Raw genomic sequence first — 9,288 nt, forward strand, 5'->3', positions numbered from 1 at the left:
AGGCTCCCTGCTCAGCGAGGAGCCTGCTTCTCCCTCTCCCTCTGCTGCTCCCCCTGCTTATGCTCTCCCTCTCTCAAATAAATAAAATCTTAAAAAAAAAAAAAAAGCAGCAGCATTAACTTCATCTCTGCTCTGGTTCGTCAACCTCGTGACCACCTAAGTCTGTTTCATTGAAGGCCACGGTTTCTTTCTTTCTTTTTTTTTTTTTTTTTAAGATTTTTATTTATTTGCGAGAGAGAGAATGAAAAACAGAGAGCATGAGAGGGAGGAGGGTCAGAGGGAGAAGGAGACTCCCCACTGAGCAGGGAGCCCGACGTGGGACTCGATCCCGGGACTCCAGGATCATGACCTGAGCCGAAGGCAGTCGCTTAACCAACTGAGCCACCCAGGCGCCCTCCACGGTTTCTTTCTAAAGCCTTGTGGCTATAAAATCCTCTAACTTGCAGGTGCTTTTCTCTGAGCATGGCTTTCTCCAAGTATCTGAGGTGAATGGGCTACTTTGGAACAGAAAAATTAACGACATCAGGTATCTCTTAAGGGCGTGAAGGAGTCATAGGGCTGAAGGACAGTGTGGCCTCGGAGCTTCCGGGGAGCCCAGGCACTGCTGGCCGTAGTCTGGACGAGGCCCTAGGCCCCTCTGGGTCCACGTGAGGAAGCTGCCCCTGCCCCTCCGGCCAGCAGCCTGCCGCCTGGTCCAGAGGCCGCTCACCTCCTCCTCCGGCCACTCGGAGGGGTCCACGGTGTGGGAGGGCAGGCAGAACTGCTGACACACCCCTCGCTTGTAACGCACCGTCTCCGACTGCAGGCTGTTGTCTCTGGGGAGGTAGCTGTGGAGCAAAGAGGGAAGCAAAGCGAAAGTCAGCAGCGAGCCCAGACAGAGGGGCCACTTCCTCTGTCCCACGCCTGGTCTCAACATCAGCAGGTTCTGGGTACAGAAAAGGAAAGGAAAGAAAATATTTCCCTTATCATCCATTTCCTTTGCTCTTGCTCCGTCATGCCGCTAAACTTATCCATTCAACCCACCCATCCGCAGAAAGGTCGCTTAATTGATGTTTAACAGCATCTTGATGAAATGAAAGGTTCCGCGGCCACCTGCCACTGCACAGGATGGCACAATTTGCAGGGAAAAGGTAAAGAGGTGGGGCTCTGGGACGAAAATCCAAATTCAGGAGCAAGATCTCACCTGGCGGTGGCAGCAGATTTCCGTCCACGGACGAGTGTGGAAGGCGTGGACCCTCACCCGTGTGGGAAGGACGCGGCTCACCTGGTCTCTGGTTCTCACCTGGCAATCCCATTCTGGAACTCTTCCGTGGCCTGATAGTAGATGGTGATGGCCACCCGAGCGTCAGTGTCAAAGGTGAACTCCACGTTGTAGCGGACTTTAGCTCTGCCAACCTCTTCTCCAGGGGTCTTTACCTCCTCCGCACACCTGGGAAACCACACAGACTCAGCATTTGGGGGACAGCAAATCAGTATTTTTAGATTTATCTTTTTTTTTAACTTAATACATTGTGAGCTTCTCTCCATGGCCATAGACTTTAGGCCTCCGTCTTCATTCTGAATGCTGGCCAAGTCCCTCATGACACTGTGGGGGGGCATTTCGGTGATGTCTGATACTTCACAGCGCTAGTGAACGCTTGGGCATTGGCCAGAATTTTTTTGTTTTTGTTTTTACTGTAATTGAAATTACTACTCACATAGTTTACATAGTTTCCACAAGGCCTGTCACAAAAGCAGCAGCCCCCCCCTCCCCCGCGCCTCCTCTTCAGAAACCATCTCTACCTCTTTTAGCTGATCGTTTTGGCATTTACCTGCATGTTTCTACAGAACATGCTCACACGGTTCTTGACTTTTCAGTTTCAGGTGTTATCCACAGACTTCCTACCATGGGAGCCAGGTTTTCTTTCCCTTTCCTCTCGCTGCCCCATATAAGTACGCCGCCCCCCAGTGCATACTTCATGATTCTGGTAGCTCAGTACCTTCGTGTCTGCATTACTGCGATTATATTCACATGATCCCCAACCTAGCCACAGAGTAATCGCTGATTATTTGTCTTTTCCTGCATCAGTTTTTCTTGGGAGTTTGGGCTCATTTCCTTTTTCAGTGGCTCAGTTTTCTGTGTCTTTTATCACCCACCCAAACCCTAGCCCTCTGCTGGCTGGTTAAATCTCTCTCCATGTTCAGAAGCGCCAGGTGCTCCGTGCATTTCTTCTTGAGGAGGTGCCCAGGGGACCCCAGGCCTGCTGTGTGCCTGCACACAGCCTCCAGGGACCACCCTCCCCCATGACCCTGGGAAGTCCCCGCCACCTCCTTCCCGCATCTCCTAACTTCTTCCTCAGGGTACGCTTTCCTTGTGGCAGGGCCCCTCTTCCACTAGGATGTGTCGAAGGGACAAACTCTTTGAGAGATTTTATTCTACAGTCATACTACATTGAAAGTTTGGTTGAGTAAGGAGTTCCAGGTTATACTTCTAAAAAGCCATTTGAAAGCATTGCTGCATTATCTCTCAGCCTCTAGTGTTGCTCCCAAGAAGAAGCTATTCTGATTGCTGACCCTGTTTTCCTTTGATGTAGGGCCTTTGCCTTATCATCCATTGACCTGGGCGCTCCAGTGGTCCTTGTCATTTAGAAACTCAGGCCCTCTGGTTCTGGGAAATTCTCTTAAATTAGTTATGTCATTAATGATGATTTCCTTCCTTCTATATTCTCTGTTTTCTTTCCAGAACCATTAGTTGGATGTGGGACCTTGTACACTGGCACTCTATTCTTTGTATCTTTCCTCTTTTCTGTATCTCAACCTTTTCACCCCCATTTTCTGGAATGTTTCAACTTTTCCTCTTCCATTCTATTGGCTTTTTCATTTCTGCTACTATGTTTTTAATTTCTGAGTCTTTTTTTCCCCTGTTGGTTTGTTCTGCCATAGTCTTTCATATCATGGGCATTCCTTACACATCTAAGAATCTTTGGTTGTCTGCTCATATTTAAGAAATTTAAAACCCCAGAGACGCCTGGGTGGCTCAGTCGGTTAAGTGTCTCCTTCGGCTCAGGTCATAATCCCAGGGTCCTGGGATAGAGCCCCACATCAGGCTCCCTGCTCAGCGGGGCTAGGGTTTGGGTGGGTGATAAAAGACACAGAAAACTGAGCCACTGAAAAAGGAAATGAGCCCAAACTCCAAGAAAAACTGATGCAGGAAAAGACAAATAATCAGCGATTACTCTGTGGCTAGGTTGGGGATCATGTGAATATAATCGCAGTAATGCAGACACGAAGGTACTGAGCTACCAGAATCATGAAGTATGCACTGGGGGGCGGCGTACTTATATGGGGCAGCGAGAGGAAAGAGAAAGAAAACCTGGCTCCCATGGTAGGAAGTCTGTGGATAACACCTGAAACTGAAAAGTCTCTGTCAAATAAATAAATAAAATCTTAAAAAAAAAAAAAAAAGAAATTTAAAACCCAAAGGCGCCTGGGTAGCTCAGTCAGTTGAGCGTCTGACTCTTGGTTTTGGCTCAGGTCATGATCTTGGGATCCTGGGATGAGCCCAGGGTTGGGCACTATGCTCAGTGGGGAGTCTGCTTCCCCTTGCCCTCTGCCCCTCCCCTGGCTTGTGTGGGTGCTGTCTCTCTCTCAAATAAAATATTCATTTGAGAGAGAGAGAGACAGAGAGAGCACAAGCAGGGGGAGAGGCAGAGGGAGAGGGAGAAACAGACTCCCCACTGAGCTGGGAGCCCGACACGGGGCTCAATCACAGGACTTGGAGATCATGACCCGAGCTGAAGGCAGACGCTTAACCATCTGAGCCACCCAGGCACACTAAATAAAATAAAATCTTAAAAAAACGAAAGTTGAAAGCCCTAATTGGAACTCTGAGTGCATGGTGTAGTTTGGGGACCCTGGGCTTCCCCAGGGACTGATCTGGGTCTTTGGAGGAATCTCAAGGCCAGTCTCTTTGGTCTTCCCATCCGGGAGGGTTCTACTCCTCAGAGACAGTGTTCCTCTCTTTGGACGAGGGCCTGGGGGCAGAAGGTGTGAGGGCGGCAAGCTGGAGGGTTCCACATCCAGTGTACCTAAATTTACTTAACCCCCATTTTTAGTACTGAGTTCAACTTTAGCTGTGCCTGGGTCCCCTGAGTCCAGGGTCTCTGTTTTAACTTTTCCATTGAGAATCGTCTGCCAGCCTTCCGCCAGGGCGTGGGGAGGGCAACTCTGGCTGTGCAGCATAGCGGGGGATCGGACAGCCTCTTCAGCATGCTTCCCACCAATCCTCTTCATTTTTGCCTCCCATCTTGGTGTCCAGAGGCCCTGGTACTGCCAATTCCTGAGCCTTCGGGGGTAACGGTTTAACTGGGTGACTCTCAGCTTTTCCTTCTGCTCACTCAGGATTCTGATCTCCAGGGCCTGCTAAATTATTTAACACTGGCTTTTGTTCTAGTCCCTAAACCGCACTGCTATGGCTTCTTTCCCATCCCCCCAGGTCTTCTGGATTAATGCTTTTAAAAAATACTAGTATTAGTGGGTTTTGACTGGAAGCAAAAGATGTTCAATCCTCCATCTTTACCTGGAAATCTGTGAATCAGAATCTACCCTATTCCCGTAATCTTGGAAAAACAGAGCAAGAACACCCTTCACTCTAACGGTTATTGAACAGCAGGTGTTTTTCCTCCTATTATCTTGTTGAATCCTGACAACAGCCAAGAAAGGTAAAGTGTGGTGTTGCTCTCTAAGCTCAGGGACTTATGCGAGCACGGTGCTCGGTGCTTGCAGAGCTGGGAAGCAGGGTGGTCTTCGGCTTCCAGGCGGGGTTCTGCTAGCGCCTCCCAGCACTGCAGAGTCTGCTGGAGTGTGGCCCTTGAGCCATAGCCACGTGTGATGAGAGAGAAACACAGTGCAGAGAGTGGCCTCAGGAGCCTCAATCCATTCTGCTGCCTCGGGGACTGCCCCAGGGAGGGTAAAGCGCCCCCGGGAGGGCGAGCCCCCAGCTGCAGGCTGCTCCCCAGCAGAGCACCTCCCTCTGAGGCTGCCTGGTCCCCAGAGTGGACTCCGGGGCTGGGGGAATAGTTGGGGAAGCAGTCAAAACTTCAGGGACAAATGAAATATAAAAATGAAGAGAGAAAGACAGAAAGTAAATTAGTGGTTGCTTAGGTCTGGAAGAGAGTTTTGAGGGGGGAATGTGGAGTCACCACGAGTGAGTCTAGGGTCTCTTTTGGGGGATGACGAGAATGTTCTAAAATTCGATGGTAGTGATGATTGCACAACTCTGAATATACTAAAAACCACTGAATTGTACACTTTATTTTATTTTTTTTTAAGGATTTTTATTTATTTATTTGACAGAGAGAGAGAGAGCACAAACAGGGTGAGCAGGAAAGGAAGAAGCAGGCTTCCCGCTGAGCAGGGAGCCCGATGTGGGGCTCAATCCCAGGACCCTGGGATCAGGACCCGAGCCAAAGGCAGACGCTTAACCAAATGAACCACCCAGGCGCCCCTGAACTGTACACTTTAAATGGGTGAATTGTACAGCATGTGAGTTTTATCTTAATAAAGTTGTTATATTAAAACAATTATCTGAGAGAAATAAACTTCCTAATGTTAACAGGACTGACATCTTCCGTGTCCATTTAGAAAAATCTGGGACCCGTCATTTGCCCTAGCCAAATCTGCCTTCCCAGGGGACCAGCGAGTGCATTAGCAGACTGGCTATCTGCAGCATCAGTGTCAAAATTACACTATCTTAGGGATCGCACAGAGAAGGCAAGTGTTGATGATCATTAATGTTGATGATGATGATTAACCAACCAGCCGAGGGCACTACGAGTTCCTCAGAGGAAGGACACATGAGATAAAGAGTAAATGTAAGCAATAAAATAAGGATTTTATATTCCAACTTCAAATATCCCATTTTTCCCTAGGCTTGCTGAAGCAGTGGCAAAATTCAATTGTTCCCCCAATAATTCTTCTTTTTTTAAAAAAAATAATAAAACAAGGATAATAAGGACTGCTTCCAGGAAAGGGAAAATCCTTCACAAACACAGACGCCAAGTTCTGAACAATCTAGATGCAGGAAGACCTAATCTCCGAGGCCGGGGCTGCTCGGTCAGTGCCAGGGCGGTTCACGTCCCTGAGCCCCGGGGGATCAGACTCCGGGTCTGGCAGAAACTGCTTCCCAAGTCTCTGGGGGGAGTCGGCTGCGCTGCACCTAGAACCTGGCCTGAGCCCCACCCCAGGGGAACTTACTTTACAAGTCTTAGTGTGTCCTTCCGGATGTTGATCAGGCTTCTCAGAGTCTTCACGGGCTCTTGGGGAGGTGGGGCAGCATAAGGAAACTGTCAGAAACAAAGTGGGAGAAGGCAGTGTGTTTAGAGAGACCATAACTGTCCCCTGCTGGCACAAAGCCTCATGGCTGACAAAGAACAGCCTTTCGAGGTGAAATGGGAAGGCCCCACTCTCCTAACTGAGGACACCAAGACCCGACATGTTAAGTGAACTTGCTCAAGGTCACAGCCAGTGGGAGAACGGGGATTCGATTTGGCGTCAAAAGGGCTAGATTTATCTGCTTTTTCCATTGTAGGCAGCTTATTTGAGTCAGCATTCAAAATGTGGATAACTAATAAAAACTCCTACTGAAGTTCCAAATACCAAAGGACACACTGTGGCCGAGTTAATCACAAAAGGCTTTTCCATCTGACCTGAGACAACAGGGAGCCAGACCTGCAAGGTTTTTCCTTCAGTGAAGCCACATGGTGTCTTCGGAATTTAGGAACTGCAAATAAAAGAGAACCCCATCATGTGTACAGAGCTGAGGCTGCAAACAGTGAAGAACAAATTTTCCCTGCAGCTGGTTATATAAAGCAGAGTTCTTGAAAATGTGAGCCAAGAGCTATTTTGGGGTCATCAAAGGTTTATGATTGTCATTTACCTTATGCTTTCACTCTTTCCCCGTTGAGATGTGGAGTTCTGCATGATGATAATGAGATAAGGAAGGGGACGCAGTAGAAAATTTAAATGGGGTTTGCTTTCAGACAATTAAGAATGATTTTAACGCTGCCAGTATTGTTCTAGTGTTATCTGGACAATAAACATGTTTTACACATAATTCACAGAAAACCCACCGACCAGTCTTTGTAGCTTGGCAAAACTGTGGTACTCCTAGCTCTAGAACTGTCTACCTCCTAGTGCTGGGATCAGAAAATAGGACACTGACATGATCCTCTAATTGTGCCTTCACAGATTTTTGCTGAATGTGGTTCTTTTTCTTGGGAAACATAATTTAACCTACGGTACATCTGATTTTATGTATTTAATATGATTGCTGATAATTCACTTGTATGAATGTGACCCTGAAGTAAATACATTCCGTCTACCTTATGTGCATTCAGATTACCCACTTTGTGGGTATTATATAGCAACACTAAATGTGTTCATTGATACATTAAACATATATTCTCTTAAAATATAGGACTGTTGGTTTTTCTAGTTACAAAGCAATACATGTTCAAGTAGAAAATCTGAAAAACACACAAAAAATACAAAATCGGCTACAATTTCACCACTCGGCAATACCAAAGTTAACACTGCAGAATGTGTCTTGGAGAGATAGGCCTCCATTCCCCCATCCATCCATCTCCTCACCTATCCTTCTCTGTATCTAGGCACGGTTTCAAACTGTGCCCACTATTTTATTCTCTTTTTCACTTAGAAAGATGTGGTAAACATTTCAAAAGTCTATAATCAGACATGACTACACACGTTGGAGAAAGGGACATAGTTTAATCAATTTCATAGTATTCAATGTTTTCCATTGGTTTTACTCGTTTTTCGTTGTCTTCTTCTTTTTTTTTTTTTGGCCGATACAAATGTTGTGGTGAGTGCCTTGTTCCTACATTTCTGCATGCTTGTTTGATTACTTCCTTAGGACAAATTCCTAGAAGTGGAATTACTGGATCAAAGAGTAAGCATATTTTTAAGACTTTAAAAAATATTTTGCCAAATTGTTCTCCAGAAAGCTGATTCCAATTTTGCTCTCCCACTGGCAGCATACGAGGGGGCTTTTCTATAGGAAAGCTGCAATTCTAGTTCAGATCCTCTCTGTGGCCCATTTCCCCACCCCCCACTTCCCTAGGCTGTCACACTAAAGGAATTTAAAACAATTTTAAAATAAGCTTAAGCAAAAAGTAATTAGGCAAGAAAATCCGACACAAATGCTAGTCTATTCTAAAGCCAAAATAAATGACTTTGGGATTAAAATTTTTTTCTGGAGTAGCAAAGTTAATCATATTCATTTGCACAGGTACTTGGGAGTTATCCATAACTCCTACCTGAGTTTTAAAAAAAAGGCGATTCTTCTTTCATTCTTCACCCTTCCCCCCCCCAAAAAAAGAAAAACAAAAGGAAAGTGAAAAAGAAAGATGAGTGTTCTTCGTCTTCCACTTAGAATAATCCTGGAGCTTCAGTTCTCTGTCAGAAAGGTACTGACCTCGAAGGTTTGTCCATTAGTCTCCGGGCAGACCAAACTTTATTCTTTGTCCACTAGTCTTTACCTAAAGCCTGTCTTCATTATGAAAAGTGCCACAGAATTCCAGAAACTGCATTTAGGTATCCTTCATGAAGCTGCTCAGTTTATATACTCCAGAATGATGTCTGAGAAATGGGATGGCATTCCATAAGGCCATCTTGAGCTTGAGGCAAGAAGTCAGGATAGGCCTTACAGAAGGCCTGGCAGTCTTCCTCCATCTGTGGACCTGGTGGCATATTTTGTACAAGATTGAAAAGGCCATCTCTTTCCCTTGACGGGCCTAGTTGTGCCAAGGTTGTATCTGAGAGAAGAAACCCTGTTTGGTCCTTCCTTATCACCATTTACTCCTTAATTTAGTGGATGTTTACTGAGTATCTACTATGTGCCAGGATCAGGCTGGGTTCTTTATATATATATATATATATATATATATATATATATATATATATATATAATATATAATTTTTTATGTTACTTTATTTAATTGTGGTAAAATACACATAATATGAAAATGTTCACCTTCACCATTTTAAGCACACAGTTCAGTGGCCTTAAATGCATTCACACATCATGCTGCCATCACCATCATCCATCCACCTTATTTGGGGCGCCTGGGGGGCTCAGTCGGTGAAGCGTCTGCCTTTGGCTCAGGCCATGATCCAGGGTCTTGGGATCGAGTCCCAGGTCGGGCTTCTTGTTCTGCAAGGGACCTGCTTCTCCCTCTCCCTCTGCCCCTGCTCGTGTGCTCTCTCTCTCTCAAATAAAAAAATAAATAA

General features: G+C 46.1%; 1 long non-coding RNA gene across 1 annotated transcript; it reads right to left on the reverse strand.

The window, feature by feature from the left end:
• Positions 1 to 679: 679 nt before the first annotated feature.
• LOC145719842 (uncharacterized) lies at positions 680 to 6,345 on the reverse strand. Its single transcript, XR_014142640.1, has 3 exons — positions 6,235 to 6,345; positions 1,283 to 1,429; positions 680 to 827 (listed from the first exon to the last, which is right to left on the reverse strand). It is a non-coding gene; the product is annotated as an uncharacterized LOC145719842 (long non-coding RNA).
• Between the last annotated feature and the right edge of the window lie 2,943 nt (positions 6,346 to 9,288).

Source organism: Leptonychotes weddellii, unplaced genomic scaffold (assembly GCF_054177405.1).
Source record: "Leptonychotes weddellii isolate Sample4059 unplaced genomic scaffold, ASM5417740v2 HiC_scaffold_7654, whole genome shotgun sequence".
Taxonomy (NCBI): Eukaryota; Metazoa; Chordata; class Mammalia; order Carnivora; family Phocidae; genus Leptonychotes; species Leptonychotes weddellii.